At 36.3% G+C, this 20,761-nt stretch overlaps 1 long non-coding RNA gene across 1 annotated transcript in view; it reads left to right on the forward strand.

The window, feature by feature from the left end:
- LOC137220139 (uncharacterized) overlaps positions 1–12,636 on the forward strand; it is a 119,926-nt gene extending 107,290 nt beyond the window's left edge. The window contains exon 6 of the long non-coding RNA XR_010941496.1: positions 9,370–12,636. This is a non-coding gene — a long non-coding RNA (uncharacterized lncRNA). The remainder of the gene's footprint in view (positions 1–9,369) is intronic.
- The last annotated feature ends 8,125 nt before the right edge of the window (positions 12,637–20,761 follow it).

Below are 20,761 nucleotides of genomic sequence, written 5' to 3' on the forward strand. Positions count from 1 at the left end.
CTTCTCTAGGTGAAAAAGAAAAGGCCACAACTAGAAACAAGAAAATTATGGAATGAAAAACTCACCTGAAACGGCAAACATACAGTAAAGGTAGGGAATCATCCACATACAAAGCTAGTAGGGAGGTTAAAAGACAAAATTAGTAAAAACAACTGTAACCACCATAAGCAGTTAAGGGAAACAAAAATTTAGATGTAAAATATGATATCAAAAATAGTAATTGTGACAGGCGGAGAGTATTCCAAATGCATTTAGAATTAAGAGGTCAGCAGCTTAGAACAATCATACACACACACACGCATACAAAAACCTCATGGAAACTGCACACCAAAAATCTAACCAAAAATCTCTGATACACAAATAAAAAAGAAAAAGGAATCCAAACATAACACTATAGTCATCAAATCACGAGAGTGAACAAAAGAAGAAACCGAAAAAAACCTATAAAAACAAATCCAAAACAATTAACAAAATAGTAATAAGGATATACATAGAACTAATTACCTTAAATGTTAAGGGACTAAATGCTTCAACCAAAAAACACAAGCTAACTGAATGGATACAAAAACAAGAGCCATATATATGCTGCCTACAAGAGACTCACTTCAGATCTAGGCAAACATACAGATTTAAGGGAGAGGAAAAAGGTATTCTATGCAATAAGAAATTAAGAGAAAGCTGGAGTAGCAATACACATATCAGACAAAATAAACTTTAAAAACTGTTAGAAGAGACAAAGAAGGACACTACCTAATGATCAAAGGGTCAATCCAAGAAGAAGATTTAACAAGTGTAAATATATATGCACCCAACATAGGAGCACCTCAATATATAAGGCAAATATTAACAGCAATAAAAAGAGAAATCAACAGTAACACAGTAATAGTAGGGGACTTTAACACCCCGCTTACATCAATGGTCAGATCATCCAGACAGAAAATCAGTAAGGAAACACAGGTCTTTAATAACATAGTAGACCAAATGGACTTAATTGATATTTATAGAGCATTCCAACTGAAAGTAGCAGACACATTGTTTTCAAGTGCACATGGAACATTCTCCAGGATAGATCAAATGATTGGCCACAACACAAGCCTCAGTAGATTTAAGAAAATTGAAATAATATCAAGCATCTTTTGCAACCACAATGCTATGAAACTAGAAATCAACTACAAAAAACCCCAAACTGCAAAAAGCACAAACACATGGAGATGAGAAAATGTGCTACTAAACAACCAATGGATTTCCTCTCTGAGGAAAATCAAAGAGGAAATCAAAAATACCGAGAGACAAATGAACACGAGAACATGATGATTCAAAACATATGGGATGCAGCAAAAGCAGGTCTAAGAGGGAAGATTACAGCAAGAAAAGCTTAACTCAGGAATCAAGCAAAATCTCAAATAAACAACCTAAGCTTATGCCTAAAGCAACTAAGAAGAATAAACAAAGCCCAAAGTTATTTGAAGGAAGGAAACCAAAGTTCAGAGCAGAAACAAATGAAATATAGATGAAAAAGAAAGCAATAGAAAAGATCAATGAAACTAAAAGCTGGATCTTTGAAAAAATAAAATTCATAAAACCTTTAGCCAGACTTCATCAAGAAGAAAAAGAGAGAGGGCTCAAATGAATAAAATTAGAAATGAAAAAGAAGTTACAATGGACACCACAGATATACAAAGGATTATAAGAGACTACTATGAGCAAATATATGCCAATAAAATGGACAACCTAGAAGAAATGGACAAATTCTGAGAAAGGTACAATCTCCCAAGACAGAACCAGGAAGAAATAGAAAATATGAACAGACCAATCACAAGTACTGAAATTGAAACTGTGATTTAAAAATCTGCAACAAACAAAAGTCCAGGACCAGATGGCTTCACAGGCAAATTCTATCAAACATTTAGAGAAGAGTTAACACCTATCTTTCTGAAACTATTCCAAAACAATTGTAAAGGAAGGAACACTGCCAAACTCATTCTATGAGGTCACCATCATCCTGAGACCAAAACCAGACAGAGATCCTCAAGAAATGAAAATTACAGACTAATATATCACTGATGAACATTGATGCAAAACTCAACAAAATACTAGCAAACTGAATCCAACAAAACTTTAAAAGGGTCACACACTGTGGTCAAGTGTGATTTATCCCAGGGATGCAAGGATTTTTCAATACCCACAAATCAATCAGTGTGCCACACCACATTGAAAAATTGAAGAATAAAAACCATATGATCATTTCTGCATTTCTAATAGATGCAGAAAAATCTTTTGACAAAATTCAACACCCATTTATGATGATAAAAACTCACCAGAGTGGGCATAGAGGGAACACACCTCAACATATTAAAGGTGATATATGACAAAAACACTGCTAACATCATACTCAGCAGTGAAAAGTTGAAAGCATTTTCTCTAAGACCAGGAACAAGACAAGGATGTCCACTCTTGCCACTTTGATTCAACATAGTTTTGGAAGTCCAAGCCACAGCAAGCAGTGAAGAAAAGGAAATGAAAGGAATCCAATTGGAAAAGAAGAAGTAAAACTGTCACTGTTTGCAGATGACATGATACTATATATAGAAAATCCTAAAGATGCCACCAGAAAACTAGCTAGAGCTCATCAATGAATTCAGTAAAGTTGCAGGATACAATATTGATGTACAGAAATCTGTTGCATTTCTATACACTAACAATGAACTATCAGAAAGAGAAATTTAGGGAAAAATCCCATTTACCACTGTATGAAAAAGAATAAAATACCTAGGAATAAACCTACCTAAGGAGGCAAAAAACCTGTACTACCAACACTATAAAACACTTAAAGAAATTGAAGATGACACAAATGTATGGAAAGATATATGGTGTTTGGGGATTAGAAGAATCCATATTGTTAACATGACCATACTACCCAAGGCAATCTACAGATTCAATGCAATTCCTATCAAATTAACCAATGGCATTTTTCACAGAACTGGATCAAAAATTTTTAAATTTGTATGGAAACACAAAAGACCCCGGATAGCCAAATTGATCTTGAGAAAAAAAACAGAGCTGGAAGACTCAGGCTCCCTGACTTCAGACTATACTACAAAGCCACAGGAAGCAAAACAGTATAGTACTGGCACAAAAGCAGACACATAGGTTAATGGCCAGGATAGAAAACCCAGAATAAACCCACATACTTATAGGTCATTAATCTACAACAAAGGAGGGAAGAATATACAATGGAGAAAAGACAGTGTCTTCAATACGTGGTGCTGGGAAAACAGGACGGAAAGAAATTAGATCATTCTCTAACACCATACATAAAAGTAAACTCAAAATGGATTAAAAAAGTAAATATAAGACCAGATACTATAAAACTCCTTGAGGAAAACATAAGCAGAATACTCTTTGACATAAATCACAGCAATATCTTTTTGGATCCATCTCCTAGAGTAATGGAAATAAAAATGAACAACTGGGACCTAGTCAAACTTAAAAGATTTTGTACTGCAAAGGAAACCACGAACAAAACATAAAGAAAACCTACTGACACAGAGAAAATATTTGCAAATGATGCAACCAACAATGGCTTAATTTCCAAAATATACAAATACCTCATACAGGTCATTTAAAAACAAACAAAAACAATGGGCAGAAGAAATAGACATTTCTCCAAAGAGGATATGCAGATGGCAACATGTACATGAAAAGGTGCTCCATATTGCTAATTAGTAGAGAAATGCCAATCAAAACTACAGTTAAGTATTACCTCACACTGGTCAGTATGGCCATCATCAAAACGTCTAAAAATAATAAATGCTGGAGAGGGTGTGGAGAAAAGGGGACCCTCCTTTAAAACCTCTAAAAATAGTGTTCCCATATGATCTAGTAATCCCACTTCTGGGTGTATATCCAGAAAAGACAAAAACTAATTTGAAAAGATACATGCACCTCAATGTTCATAGCAGCACTATTTACAATAGCCAAACATGGAGGCAACCTAAGAGTCTATTAACAGATGAATGAATAAAGAAGCTGTGGTGTGTATGTATGTATGTGCATATGTGTGTGTGTGTATATAACTCAGCCATAATAAGGAATGAAATAATGCCATTTGCAGCAACATGGTTGTACCTAGTGATTATTATAGCAAAGTGAAGTAAGTCAGACAGTAAAAGAGAAATATCATATGTATCACTTATATGTGGAATCTAAAAAAATGATACAAATGAACTCATTTACAAAACAGATGCAAAGACATAGAAAACAAATATGGTTACTAAAGGGGAAAGTGGGTGTGAGGTATACATTAGGAATTTTGGATTAACAGATACACCCTACTATATAGAAAATAGATAAACAGCAAGGACCTACTGTATAGCACAGGAAACTATATATATATTCAGTATCTTCTAATAACTGATAATGGGAAAGAATCTGAAAAAGAATATATATGTAAATGTATAAATATATGTTTATATATGTATATGTGTATATATGTATATAAAGTCATTTACTCAATTAAACTTATTCTAAACATTGATATCCACAAACTCTTTTCTCAAGTTCCTTTTCCACAAACCTTCCATCCCTTTCTGTATCTGTATAAGTTTGTCTCTTATTTTTTCCATCCATAAACAACGAGCTCTAAGCCAAAATTATTTTCTTTTAAGAAAATGCAATTCCATTCATCATACCTTCTTTTACTGAAAACACACATCCTGCCTTCCTATTATACACTGAAATGTTTCCTTCATTATTTCTAGTAGCTTTATTTACATATTTAAATTAGAATTCTCAACTCTTAAAAATCTTAATTTCTAGTGAAAATTAAGAAGCAATTATAAACTTTTACATTAGCATTCTGTAGACTGACAAACAAACACCCATAATAATTTCTAAAAACATGTGCTTTCTTATAGAAAATATCTCAGTCACAACAAAGGTATTTATCAATACTCTTAAATATCTTTTGTTTCTCTGTAAAAAGAAGCCTATATTCAGTAATTGATGTTTTACTATCTTGTTTTATTTGGGAATGACCCAGCTGTTCAATAAACTTCCATCTTTTAACTTAGTTTAGCACAACTCTAAAATTTCAAGTAACCAAATATCTGGAGAGATTAATTTTTAAGTAGACTTTCCTAAAACAATTATTCCCAAAGAGCTCACCAAAAGCTCTTATCTCATTTGTATTTAATTTAATAATAAAAAAAATTCATACTGTTATTTTTCTTGCTCACCAATTTGCAACAGATATAAGAAGATCTTATTTGACCTCTTTTACAAAGTTATTATACTTAATGTTGATGACTCTAAAGACATCTCTATATTAATTAAATCAACAAACTTCAAATTTAATACCAGATATTGATTTAATACTCAATATTTCCCAGTTCCTGTGAATCTGAAATTCATCCTGGCCAATTTCCTTTTGTTTCTGAGAAATTTATATAAGCATTTAATTTCCTTTAATCCAATCAAGTAGAGCCCATTTATATATGAATTTTGGTAATACTATTCAAAGGTAAAGATACATACATATAAAATGCACAGACATATAGACAGATACTACCAGAGATCTCATAGCTTCATTTTAAATCATAGTCAATAATCGGGTGCTACAATATAAAACTCACTAGTTTATAAATAAGAGTTGGAATAAGTTGAATTTTAAAAGTTGTCTTTCCACGTTTTTTCTCAGTCTCAGGAATTAGAGATGGTCTAGATAAAGTGTTCCTGAGAACCCTGGTCTGGAGGCACAGGGAGAGAAAAGCAAGTTCTCCTAGAAGGACTTGTTCCCTCAGGGTCAGGATTCTAAAAATATGTTGTTTGTTTTTCAAACCAGCTTTCCTTAACTGCATATGTAATAAAAGAGCCCATTTTGGCCATAGGGCAAAATTTTCCTTTAATTCCCAAATAGGTAAGTACTTCTAAGTTTTGTATGTACATGAACCTGGCTGCAGTGTTAGTTGGAGGCTGGTTTTCTGAGGCCCCTCATTTCTGTTTGGAAGGCTCTATTTTCCATTTTAAAGTTGAATTAGTCAGGGATAAAATTTACTGATGAAATTATGTGTTGGGCCAGTGTGCTGTTGTGAGCTTAACTCCTCTAGACATCCCCCTAGAGTCATTTCAGCTTTCTTACATGGCTTAGTGTTCCCTTTGGTGGTCTAAGACCACTGTGGGTGTTTGGATCACTGAATGACCAATTCTTATACGTGACCCCAGATGAGCAAGTCTTCTAATTAATGAGTGGGTTGCCCTATGAGACCACTGCACAGTATAAGGACTCCACCTCCACCACTCCTGTAACCTTCTCAGTTGGCTGAGAAAGCTGTAACTGACCAGGAGTCGTCTTGTCCCTTTACTTTGTAGCAAAGTTCTCCTGTAATAACTTCACTTTTATCCCAACAAGTTCTATAAGGGAAGCCAAATTAAGGAAAAGTGTCAGACCAGTCTCTTACCTAACCACTCAGCCCAGACCACTTAGTCTCTTTCAACTGAACAAACCCCAGTATCTCTCCACTGGGGGGGCCAAGTACTTGTTATAGACCTCCAAATAAAACTCAGGATCATCAACCAATTTGGGAGATCCAAGAACCAGGAGAGACTCACCCAAATCTGTCTGAACTCTCTGAGGAGTTAGATGGGCTCAAGAGGCCTCTGCTGGTACCAAGGCTCCAGTTCTTGTAGAGTTAAGGTGAAGGAGAGTAGTCAGCTCTGGGTCGCTTTTGTTGGTTGCCAAAAGTGCCGACTGAAAAAAAAAATGCACAATGTGAGAGTTGTGAGATAAGGTTGTTTTTTTTTTTTGCGACACGCGGGCCTCTCACTGTCGTGGCCTCTCCCGTTGCGCAGCACAGGCTCCGGACACCAGGCTCAGCAGCCATGGCTCATGGGCTCAGCCGCTCCACAGCATGTGGGATCTTCCTGGACCGGGCCATGAACCCGTGTCCTCTGCATCGGCAGGCGGACTCTCAACCACTGCGCCACCAGGGAAGCCAGTGAGATAAGTTTTATTTGGAGCAAAATCAGGACTATAGCCCAGGAGCAGTTCCTCAGAGCCACCTGAGATGCTGTCTCCTGGGCTATAGTCCTCATTCTGCCTGAAATAAAACTTAACTCACAACTCTCACATTGTGATTTTTTTCTTTCTAGTCAACATAATGGAAACTAAAAGATATATAACTGAGATGAGAGTTTACAAAAATTGGTATATTTAAATGAGCTTTATATAAGATGGTTACAAAGAGCTTAACTATATTGTGGGATAGACATGTTTCACTGGGGAACACCTCCCCTGCTTGGTATTATAAGACAGAGCATAGGAATCTACCCCTCAGGAAACATTAAATAAACATTCTAAAGGAAACCACTATGGTTACCTGAGCCTGTACAATATAAAGTAAAACTGGGGACTAATATTCAGGGGCTAATAAAAATAGTAACAGAGCTTTTGCTCTGGGTCTAATCTGTGCATTCAGAGGGGCTTTGTTGACTGCTTATGGAAGCTTCTGAAGGCATGATAAATTAAGCCCTGCAATTCTGGAACACAGAACTCATAAATTTCAGTTTAGCTAGAAATCTTCTCACTCATTCAGAAAATCAAATTAAAGAAAATATAGTTGGGCAAATCAATTCTTAATGTCATTTAGGTGACAGACCAGTTCTTTGGGGAATTGAAAGCTACTGTCTTTGTCTTACAAATCTCTTCAAATCAGAAATGTCAATTCAGCTCACAAGGAACTGAGACTGAGCCTAATCAGCTCAATCAGGTAGAACCTGAAAAGTTTAAAAGAATTTAAAAGTGGCCTTTTTAAATTCAAACCACTGGAAAGGCTCCCTCAGCCAAATTCTAATTCATAGCTTCCTTAAGGATTTATCAAGAACAAATACAAGTCTTAAAAGTCTTTTCCACAAATAATGAAGCCTTAGGGGGACCTTCAAGATGGCAGAGGAGTAAGACATGGAGATCACCTTCCTCCCCACAAATACATCAAAAATACATCTACATGTGGAACCACTTCTACAGAACACCTACTGAACGCTGGCAGAAGACCTCAGACTTCCCAAAAAGCAAGAAAATCAGCACATACCTGGGTAGGGCAAAAGAAAAAAGAATAAACAGAGACAAAAGGATAGGGATGGGACCTGCACCTCTGGGAGGGAGCTGTGAAGGAGGAAAGGTTTCCACACACTAGGAGGCCCCTTCACTGGTGGAGACTGCGGGTGGCAGGCGGGAAGCTTCAGAGCCACAGAGGAGAGTGCAGCAACAGGGGTGCAGAGGGCAAAGCAGAGAGATTCCCTCACAGAGGATTGGTGCTGACTAGCACTCACCAGCCTGAGATGCTCACCTGCTGGGGTGGGTGGGGCTGGGAGGTGAGGCTTGGGCTTCGGAGGTCAGATCCCAAGGAGAGGGCTGCAGTTGTCTGCATGAACACAGCCTAAAGGGGGTTAGTGTGCCACAGCTAGCTGGGAGGGAGTCGGGGTAAAACTCTGGACCTGCCGAAAAGGCAAGAGACCATTGTTTCAGGGTGCACGAGGAGAGGGGATTCCTTCCCTGTGTGCCCACAGAAGACAGAGCACCACCTAAAGGAGCTCCAGAGATGGGCGCGAGCCGCGGCTATCAGTGCGGACCACAGAGACAGGCATGAAACGCTCAGGCTTCTGCTGCAGCCACCAAGAATCCTGTGTACAAGCACAGGTCACTATCCACACCTCCCTGGGAGCCTGTGCAGCCCGCCACTGCCAGGGTCCCATGATCCAGGGACAACTTCCCCGGGAGAACGCACGGCGCGCCTCAGGCTGGTGCAACATCACACCGGCCTCTGCCGTTGCAGGCTCACCCTGTATTCCAATTATGCCTACCATACCCCTCCCTCCCCACAGCCTGAGTGAACAAGATTACCCCTAATCAGCCACTGCTTTAACCCCGTCCTGTCTGGACAGGGAACAAACACCCTCAGGCAACCTACAAGCCAACATGGGGCCAAAACCAAAGCAGAACCCCGGGAGCTGTGAGAACAAAGAAGAGAAAGGGAAATCTCTCCCAGCAGCCTCAGGAGCAGCAGATTAAATCCCCACAATCAACTTGACGTACCCTGCATCTCTGGAATACCTGAATAGACAACAAATCGTCCCAAAATTGAGGCAGTGAACTTTGGAAGCAACTGTAGACTTGGGGTTTGCTGTCTGTGACTGATTTGATTCTGATATTTATGTTTATCTTAGTTTATTTTTAGTGCTTGTAACCATTGGGGGATTTGTTTATTGGTATGGTTGCTCTCTTTTTTTAAAATTTTTTATTTTAATTTTTTAAAGTTATTATTTATTTATTTAGTAAATTTATCTTTCTTTTTTTTCCCCTTTTTCTTCAAGCTGTTTGGCTGATAGGGTCTTGATGCTCTGGCCTGGTGTCAGGCCTGTGACTCCAAGGTGGCAGAGCCGAGTTCAGGACATTGGACCACCAGAGACCTCCTGGCCCCACGTAGTATCAATCAGTGAGAGCTCTCCCAGAGATCTCCATCTCAATGCTAAGACCCAGCAAGCTCCAGTGCTGGACAACCCATGCCAAACAACTAGCAAGACAGGAACACAACCCCACCCATTAGCAGAGAGGCTGCCTAAAATCATAATAAGGTCACAGACACCCCAAAACACACCACTGGACATGGTCCTGCCCACCAGAAAGACAAGATCCAGCCTCATCCATCAGAACACAGGCACCAGTCCCCTCCACTAGGAAGGCTAAACAACCCACTGAACCAACCTTAGCCACTGGGGGCAGACACCAAAAACAACAAGAAGTATGAACCTGCAGCCTGTGAATAGGAAACCCCAAACACAGTAAGTTAACCAAAATGAGAAGACAGAGAAATACACAGCAGATGAAAGAGCAAGGTAAGAACCCACCAGACTGAACAAATGAAGAGGAAATAGGCAGTCTACCTGAAAAGGAATTCAGAGTAATGATAGTAAAGATGATCCAAAATCTTGGAAATAGAATGGAGAAAATACAAGAAATGTTTAACAAGGACCTAGAAGAACTAAAGAGTAAACAAACAATGATGAACACCACAATAAATGAAATTAAAATTCTCTAGAAGGAATCAATAGCAGAATAACTGAGGGAGAAGACGGATAAGTGACCTGGAAGATAAAATAGTGGAAATAATCACCACAGAGCAGAATAAAGAAAAAAGAATGAAAAGAATGGAGGACAGTTCCAGAGACCTCTGGAACAACATTCAAAGCACCAACATTCGTATTATAGGGGTCCCAGAAGAAGAAGAGAGAAAGAAAGGGTCTGAAAAAGTATTTGAAGAGATTATAGTTGAAAACTTCTGTTACATGGGAAAGGAAATAATCAAGTCCAGGAAGTGCAGAGAGGCCCATACAGGATAAATCCAAGGAGAAACACACATTATAAGACACATTATAATCAAACTATCAAAAATTAAATACAAAGAAAAAATATTAAAAGCAGCAAGGGAAAAGCAACAAATAATATACAAGGGAATCCCCATAAGGTTAACAGCTGATCTTTCAGCAGAAACTCTGCAAGCCAGAAGGGAGTGGCAGGACATATTTAAAGTGATGAAAGGGAAAAACCTACAACCAAGATTACTCTACCCAGCAAGGACCTCACTGAGATTCAACAGAGAAATTAAAAACTTTATAGACAAGCAAAAGTTAAGAGGATTCAGCACCACCAAACCAGCTTTACAAAAAATGCCGAAAGAACTTCTCTCAGCAGGAAACACAAGAGAAGGAAAAGACTTACAAAAACAAACCCAAAATAATTAAGAAAATGGTAATACAAAATTAATGCACAGAAATCTCTTGCATTCTTATACACTAATGATGAAAAATCTGAAAGAGAAATTAAGGAAATACTCCCATTTACCATTGCAACAAAAAGAATAAAATATCTAGGAATAAAACTACCTAAGGAGACAAAAGACCTCTATGCAGAAAGCTATAAGACACTGATGAAAGAAATTAAAGATGATACAAACAGATGGAGAGATATACAATGTTCTTGGATTGGAAGAATCACCATTGTGAAAGTGCCTATACTACCAGAAGCAATCTACACATTCACTGAAATCCCTATCAAACGACCAATGGCATTTTTCACACAACTAGAACAAAAAAATTCAGTTTGTATGGAAATACAAAAGAACCTGAATAGTCAAAGCAATCTTGAAAAAGAAAAATGGAGTTGGAGGAATCAGGTTCCCTGACTTCAGACTATACTATAAAGCTATAGTTATCAAGACAGTATGGTACTGGCACAAAAACAGAAATATAGATCAATGGAACAGGATAGAAAGTGCAGGGATAAACCCACACACATATGGTCACCTTATTTTTGATAAAGAAGGCAAGAATATACAATGGAGAAAAGACAGCCTCTTCAATAAGTGGTGCTGGGAGAACTGGACAGCTACATGTAAAAGAATGAAATTACAACACTCCCTTACACAATACACAAAAATAAACTCAAAATGAATTGAAGAACTAAATGTAAGACCAGACACTATAAAATTCTTAGAGGAAAACATAGAGCACTCTGTGACATACAACACAGCAAGATCTTTTTGACCCACCTCCTAGAGAAATGGAAATAAAAACAAAATAAACAAATGGGACCTAATGAAACTTAAAAGCTTTTGCACAGCAAAGGAAACCATAAACAGGATGGAAAAGTCAACCCTCAGAATGGGAGAAAATATCCGCAAATGAAGCAACTGACAAAGGATTAACCTCCAAAATATACAAGCAGCTCATGCAGCTCAATATCAAGAAAACAAACCTCCCAATCCAAAAATGGGCAGAAGACCTAAATAGACATTTCTCCAAAGAAGATATACAGATTGCCAGCAAACACATGAAAGGATGCTTAACATCACTAATCATTAGAGAAATGCAAATCAAAACTACAGTGAGGTATCACCTCACACCCGTCAGAATGGCCATCATCAAAAAATCTACAAACAGTAAATGCTGGAGAGGGTGTGAAGAAAAGGGAACCCTCTTGCACTGTTGGTGGGAATGTAAATTGATACAGCCACTATGGAGAACAGTATGGAGGTTCCTTAAAGAACTAAAAATAGCACTACCATATGACCCAGCAATCCCACTTGTGGGCATATACCCTGAGAAGACCATAATTCAAAAAGATGCATGCACCCCAATGTTCATTGCAGCACTATTTACAATAGCCAGGACATAGAAGCAACCGAAGCGTCCTTTGACAGATGAATAGATAAAGAAGATTTGGCACATATATAGAATGGAATATTACTCAGCCATAAAAAGAAACTGAATTGACTTATTTATAGTGAGGTGATGGACCTAGAGTCAGTCATACAGAGTGAAGTCAGAAAAATACCATATGCTAACACATATATATGGAATCTAAAAAAAAAAAAGGTTCTGATGAACCTAGGGGCAGGACAGGAATAAAGACACAGACGTAGGGAATGGACTTGAGGACACAGGGAGGGGGAAGGGTAAGCTGGGACGAAGTGTGGGAGTAGCATTGACATATATAGACTACCAAATATAAAATAGATAGCTAGTGGGAAGCAGCTGCATAGCACAGGGAGATCAGCTCAGTGCTTTGTGACCATGTAGAGGGGTGGGATAGGGAGGGTGGGAGGGAGACACAAGAGGGAAGGGATATGGGGATATATGTATATGTATAGCTGATTCACTTTGTTATACAGCAGAAACTAACACAACATTGTAAAGTAGTTATACTCCAATAAAGATGTTAAAAAAAATAAATGAAAACAGTCATCTGTGCAAATAGATTTAACTTATTCCTATTGTTATAAATAACTAGTAAGATTATATTGTAATAGCTGATTCATAACTAAGTTTTTAAATTGAAGCTATGAGATCTCTAGTTTTTTTCAGTTTATATGTCTGTGTGCCCATTATATGAGATGTCTCTTCCTCTGGAAAATATTATCAAAATTAAATTTATAAAAGAGCTTTATTTACTTGACTTAAAAGTAAGAGCTTACAAACTAAATATTTCTAAATATAAAAGAAACTGGCCAGAAAGCATTTCAGGTTTCACGTGATCTAGGAAATATTTAATATTAAATTAACATCCTGTTTTAAAGCTAGCTTAAACTTACCGATTTAATCAATTTAGACATGCCTTACTTTTTTTGAACCTAGGTTTACTAAAGGTTGATTCATGTTATTTCAGTTAGAGTTTTTCAACAACAACAAAATTAACTTGGTATTATAATATTTTCATAAGTCGCAAAATAAAGGTAAATGAGATAAGAGTTTTCAGGTGAACTCTTTGGAAATAATTATGTCTTGGGTATGTCTATCTAAAATAGTTTCTCCAGATTTTTGGTAACTTGTTTTTTGCTAAGTTAAATGATGGGAATTAATTGAATATCCAGGTCATTTCAAGTAAGATAAAATGCTGGAACATTAATTGCTAAATTGGTCTAAATTTACCTCCTTTTGTCTTGTTGCAAGAGGGAAACTAAAGATGTTTGGGTTTACAGACAATCACTGTTTTACTCTGATGCTTTTATAAAATGAAAATCTTCAAGAAAATTCACAAAAGCACTTCTTGACAAATATAATTTTCTGATAACTTCTATATCATACCACTGAACTGGGTAAGAAATTAACAAAACTCCAATGGAAAACCTGGTAACTTCATGCAGATCAGCAGGGATTAATACATGGGACTGAATGAACTAATAAATATGATTTATAATTTTATGACTTTTTTTTCTGAAATATACTGGCATTTAATCTTTGTTTTCCAGAAAAAGCTTTCCTCTTACACCCTGACCTACACGTTGATAAAGTATCTTTACTGTAAACAAAGGTGAAACATTTATCTCTTTCTACCTGATCCTTCCAGAATTTGGCTTCTCCAGCTGGCTCCCCTGTAGATTTGATTGTTTATTGCAACCAGATTACAACTAGTTATACTAATCATTGATTTGTTTTGTCTCCAAATTTTTTGTTTTGTGTCTCTCTCTCCTGTACTATGACCTTATTAATGTTATTACATATATTACTTACCCTGTCTAGTTTATAAGATCTTCTCTTGCATTACCCAATGTGTAACCAAGTCTCCAACAAAATTAATGATGGCTAAGTCTTGAGACAGTTTATCATATATACCCAACTCTACATAGAATAATTGTAATAGTGCAACTCTAGATGTGGGAAAAAGCAACAAGGGAAAACATTTCCTGATCATAATAGACTAGTAAGACAGGTGATCCACAGAATTTTAAATAAACAAGGACAGATCCAAAAATTAGAACCATGAGTGGCATATCAACAGAATCCTTGCCTGATCTAGGAATGAGACTTCCTAATGTAATGGGATAAAATTGGTCATGAAATGCTTCCCAAACATTCGTCGAAGTTATGACCAAGGGGAGACACTGTGGATGAAAAAAATGTTGCCTGCCATATCAGCAAACAAAGGATGCTATGGCCATCAGGCCATCAGCCACTACAGCCACCCCGATGGTGCGCCCTGAGGGAACTCAGGATGGAGACAAACAGGCTGCCCACTGCCAACCCCTCAAACACTGTAGCCACCCACAACTGTGCACCCTGAGGGGACTCAGGATGGGAAAGAATGGGATACTGGCCCTAGACAGCTAAGGTGCATATCAAAGCAAAGATTTCCATAAGCCCAGACTCTTGCATTTTCCCATACATAGAAAAGTGCTAAATTCATTAACTTGAGACGTCTGGTTTTCTTTAACAGTAATCTTTTGATGTTCCAACTACCTGGTTTTTGTCCCAGAAGCCCCTATATATCCCGGCTCCTCCCTTACCTCTTTGGAGCTGTCCCTCAGAGCTGAGAGGCTGTCTTCCGGGCTTAAGTCCTCAGTTTTATCCGCCAAATAAAACATAACTCTCGGGCTTCCCTGGTGGCGCAGTGGTTAAGAGTCCACCTGCCGATGCAGGGGACACGGGTTCGTGCCCTGGTCTGGGAAGATCTCACATGCCGCGGAACGGCTGGGCCTGTGAGCCATGGCCGCTGAGCCTGCGCGCCCGGAGCATGTGCTCCGCAACGGGAGAGGCCATAACAGTGAGAGGCCCGCGTACCACAAAAAACCCCCTAAAAACCAAAAAATATAACTCTCAAACTTTAGGTCGTCCATTTTGTTTTTTGGTTTTTTCAGTCAACACAGGTGATGTCTGATCACTCTGGCCTGCCCTCCTAAAGAATCATGTTAGGTCAGTTTAGACAGGATTCCTCCTTACCCCTGATGTTTCCTCTCAGTGATTTTCCATCTGTGGACCATCTAGCAATCCCCCACTCCCACCCTCAGTCTCCTGCTCCATGGATATACATTCCCAGTTTTCCCTCTTGAGGAAGGAAATCCAAGTTGGGCCCAATCTTCTCCCCTACTGCAAAACCCCCTTAGGCATCACAATAATTTCCCTGAATAAAGGCAGACTTATTGTTTTAACAAAGGTCATAATAATATTTTAGCATCTCCCAAATTAGAAAAACACTAGTGAACATCCAGATGCCTCATTGTAAGCCAGATGTATCCCCGTTCTAACTTAATGCCAGGCATACTCAGAACTGCCTGAGAAACTGTAGATGCTAAGCTAACCCAGCATGGACTTGGCAGCTGGTAGAGGTGAGGCCAAGGAGGGAAGAGCTGTGATTAGTACTGTGACATTTATCAGTAGATATTTACATGTCTTTTCCTAATTCTGAAAATGTTTGAGTGTGAATAGTTATGTCTGAACTAATTTATAAATTACCTTCAATGCTTAAATAAAATTCTGATTGATTGAATAATTAAAATTTTAACCTTGTCTTTTGTTCATAATAAACAGACAGTGACACATGTTTTCAAAGGAGTGAAAATGTTTCTGAAATAAAATGCTTCTCATTTTATGGAGTTCTCATTTTTTCGTGTTTAACATACATTTAGAGCCATATGTCTCTTCTGATTTAAAGGTCAGATGGAATGAGTTGAATTTAAAAAGGTTTTGGCATTTAGATGGTTACCTGAATAATAAATTAATGAGTTAATTACACTTTCCTGAATCACACAAAGGGATTTGCACAAGTGAGTCAATATTAACTTTGGAGAGTGGACACATTATTGCTGAGTATTAGAATCTCACCTGAGTGTATCTGTGAGAACTATTTGTGGATATGGAGATGCAAATCATGAAAATCTTCAAAATGTCATATCAAAGAATAAACAGACTGATCGAAGAGAATACAGAGCTCAGAGACAAATCCAAGAAATTTATAAAATCTGTCTTGCAAATGCATTATATTCATAAAGCAAAATTATCTAACTATTATAAATATTATATTTTACTCAGGAAGGTTATCAAATTTAAAAATTAGTTTCAGGTCAGCTCCCCTACCTTATCACTGGCACAAGAGTTATGTTCCCCTATTATGTAAATAATATCATCATTTATACTCAAGATAATGTTTGTTGCTTTTAATTGTTTGTCCATCCCCTAAGAGGTTCACCTTACTGTGTAAATTCCCAGTAACAAGACATTTTATATGGTTAAAATTTTAACTGTACTTTAACGGGGAGAACTTCAACACTATCTAATCCCCCATCTTGGCAGGAACAAAACCCTAATTTAGGCTCTTTGTGTATCCCATTCTCTTATTAGAGGAAGAACCAGAAGAAATCCAGGGATGAGACTTTCTAGCTTAAGTTGAAGGATTGGCTTTCCAACAAGACACTATTGTCTTTTTTAACATTAAATTACAAATAATGAGAGTAGAAACAGCATGTTTATCATGATCACATATTGTACTATATAAATAATTTAAATAATATCAACATACTTTTATTTTTATCATAATTGAAAGAATTACAACTTGTTAAAAACCAGTAGGTACCTGGGCGAAAAAATTGCTGTCCTTTTCAAAAGCCCATGACAGGAGGTAATGCACATCAAAAATTTCATTTAGAACCTTTTGTTTTTTAAGTAATAGATTAGAAATATTCATGATTTATCATGATGCTGCTTTTACTCTTTATTCATATTGTATATTAGTATATACCATTAAATTAGGCATTGTGATTTGTTGGGGGTTGTTAATAAAAAGGAACAATCTACCTATATGTTATATTTAAATTATTGTCCTCTATTTCTAACACATTCTTCTCACTAGTTTTCTTATCATTCAATAACAGGTCAGGTTGAATTTGGCAATATAATACCTCTGTTATATAGAGTTAATGACTACTTTCCTAGAGGAATATTTTCATATATACTTAATTTATTTATATATTTGTTTTTAATTTATTTTTAACTACTATTTTTAAAACATATGAATGCTTCTTCAATTTAGATAAACATTGAGATCTTCAAGCATTATACCAAAATGTTCTTCTTAGAACCTAAATTTAGGCTCCCCTTTAAAATACAACTTCATAAATTCCTCTTGATATATCCTCAAAAGCTGTTTTAAAAGTATAGAGTGTTCAAGTTCATTTTTTTACTCATTACTTCTTAAGACCTCTTCTCCTCCTTAAATCATATAAATCAAAGATTAATCTGGCACATTTCACCAGTAGCTTCAATAACACTATGCAGTGTTTAAAACTTATTAACATTATGTACCATCTGCTCCCAATTTAAATATCACACACTGAAATTTCTAAATTTGTATCTTAAGATATTCTTGTTTTTAAAATGTTTCTAGAATTTTCTTCATGTTCTTAAAATCACCTAAACACAACAATTTTATTTTTCAGATCTGAGCTGTAATCTGAGTGAAATTATATTACAAATATGGGGCAATGTGAATGAGGTGTTGAGTAAAAAGGGCAGAGATAGAGTCAGGCAGAATTCAAACTTGAATCTTGACTCTCTCATTTATTTCCATGGCAGTGTGTATAAATTCTTTTAATATCAGGTAGAGGTATTTCCTCCACTGCACAATATTTACAAAGGAGAAAATAAATACCAAACTGGCAAACTTGTAGTGAAAATTAATACTAATAAAATAATAAGTAACAGTATTGTTATCACCATCAATCTAATGTTTTATATTTTTTAACTTTCCTCATAACAAGTCAGTGAGGTGGAAAACAATTGGCATTTCCATTTTACAGATGATAAAACTAAAGTGAAGAGAGGTAACTGCCTGATGTGATATACTAAGTGATAAAGGGCATTCCAATTCAGATAGCCTGGCCCAATTATCTCATTGTCACTAAGATTAAAGAAGATAACATATGCCAATGCATGTCTGATCAGTGCTTTGCACACTTTTCATTGTTTCGTAGTTAATATTATTTATATTACTTCTCATGAATTATAAAAAATATATTAATTTCAACATTATGAAAATGTGGGTTCTGTAATAAGATTTTTGCATTTACATTCTAAAAAGGACTTTACATGTATTACCGTTTTGGTTCACTTTTCTGCCATCACATAATTCTCATGTTTCCAAGTTAATGGCAAAAAAAAAAATGTATTTTGGACTTAAGATTCTAAGTTTAAATGAAAAATATTAAGTGGAAAACTATTCTGTAAAAGCAAAAATGTAAAAGATAAAAGGAAGAAATTTCGGAAATGCAAACCAAAAGGTCATTTTAGGCAGAAATTCTGGCACAGAATCCTTCCTTTCCCTTGTTTCCATTTTCACTAAACATTTTGCTGGGTTTTAACTTTCTGGAGAAACTATAACAAATGAAAAATTAATTCTATGTAATAACAACAACAAAATCAAAGAACTTCACAATTCTTCCATGTGTGTTTACCTGTATCTGTAGGTATGACATTAAATAGGTTTGTCTTGAAACTACATCCATCACCCAAATTTTGTTGATTCAAAAGAATTTAGCAATTGTTATAGAAGTATGTACACTAGAATGCCGTTGGCTTACATATTAATCATTTAAGATACATATTAAAATGGTAAATTCTCATTTTTCACCTCCAGAAAAATGTATAATTTGTAATATTAATTATACCATACTTCTGTAATATAATTATATGCAAAGCATGTAATCAACAACCTGTTACTTGAACATTTTATATTCCAGATCTCAAAACATTTTTTTCCCATCTTTGGTGGTTTCAATATTTACTCTTTATGTACTCTTATCCAATAATTATGTTTTCTGTCTGACTTAGTCAACAGTCTGTTGTCATACATGAAGTCTTATTATTATCCATAACTGTACCATCTCCATAATATTGATTTCTAGTATCTCTCCTTTTGACCACTATCATCTGTCCTTCCAGGTCATCTCTCTCTTCCTCTTACTTCAAAAATTACTTGAGGGTATGGGGACAACCAGTCTATTGATTCAATCATCTTTGACCTTTTTTCTCTACCTCCACTTGAATCCTTTCTCTCTTATTTACCTACTTTATCTCCTCTGGTCCATCATTATAATTGAGAGCTACTCTCCCTATTTAGTTACAGTTGTTAAATTACTGTCTCCAATACATTCTTCCCCTGAAATGTACCTTAAATTTACCCCCTCGTGTTCACCAATATAATCTTTTAAAGGTTACCTGTTATCATAATATTACAAAATTCAGTGGTCAATCATCAGGAGACTTCTTACTGGACTTATCAGAATCATTTATCACAGCTGATCACTCCTGCCATCTTAAAATATCTTCTTCACTAGTTTCTACCTTGTTTTGATTTTTTTTTTTTACTTTAATGCCACTTCTTATATTATTTTTATTGGTTTCTTTTCATCTCTCTGAAGTTGGAATTCAGATCTGACTTCCGTAGCTATACTTCTACCATATATGTTATTACACATTTGGACAGCTTAAAACACCATCTTATGCCCATGGGTCTCAAATATTTGTCTTCAGGCCATACTTCTCCTGCAAACTACCAATCAACATATGAGAATACCCATGGATGTCTCCACTCAGATCTAAGTGAGTCATCTCATTCAACATCTCTAAATTATTAGATAAATGCAACTCAAAACTATAATGAGGTATCACCTCACTCCAGTCAGAATGACCATCACTAAAAACTCTACAAATAATCAGTGCTGGAGAGCATGGGGAGAAAAAGAAACCCTCCTACACTGTTGGTGGGAATGTAAATTGAAATGGTGTAACTTGCTATGGAAAACAGTATGGAGATCCCTTAAAGAATTAAAACAGAGTTGCCATGTGAGCCATAGATCCCATTACTGGGCATATATTGGGAGAATACTCTAATTTGAAAAGATATATACACCCCAATGTTCATAGCAGCACTATTTACTATAGCCAACAAATGAAAGCAACCTTAGTGTCCACTGACAGAGGAATAGACAAAGAAGATGTGGTATACATACACAATGGGATTTTACTCAACTATAAAAAAGAATGAAATAATACCATTTGCAGCAACATGGGTGGACCTATAAATGATCACATTAAGTGAAGTAAGTCAAACAAAGACAAATGTCATATGATATCATTATATGTGTAATCTAAAAAAGATACAAATTAACTTATTTACAAAACAGAAATAGATTCACAGACAAACTTATAGTTACTAAAGGAGGAAAGGGATAAATTAGGAGTTTGTGATTAAAGTATACACACTACTATATATAAAATAGATAACCAACAAGGACCTACTGCATAGCACAGGGAATTCTTCTCAATATATTGTAATAACCTATAAAGGAAGATAATCTGAAAAAAAACTAGGTATATATGTATGTATAACTGAATCACTTTGCTGTACACCTGAAACTAAAAGCTCATCGACCAGCAA

Source organism: Pseudorca crassidens, chromosome 2 (assembly GCF_039906515.1).
Source record: "Pseudorca crassidens isolate mPseCra1 chromosome 2, mPseCra1.hap1, whole genome shotgun sequence".
Lineage (NCBI taxonomy): Eukaryota > Metazoa > Chordata > Mammalia > Artiodactyla > Delphinidae > Pseudorca > Pseudorca crassidens.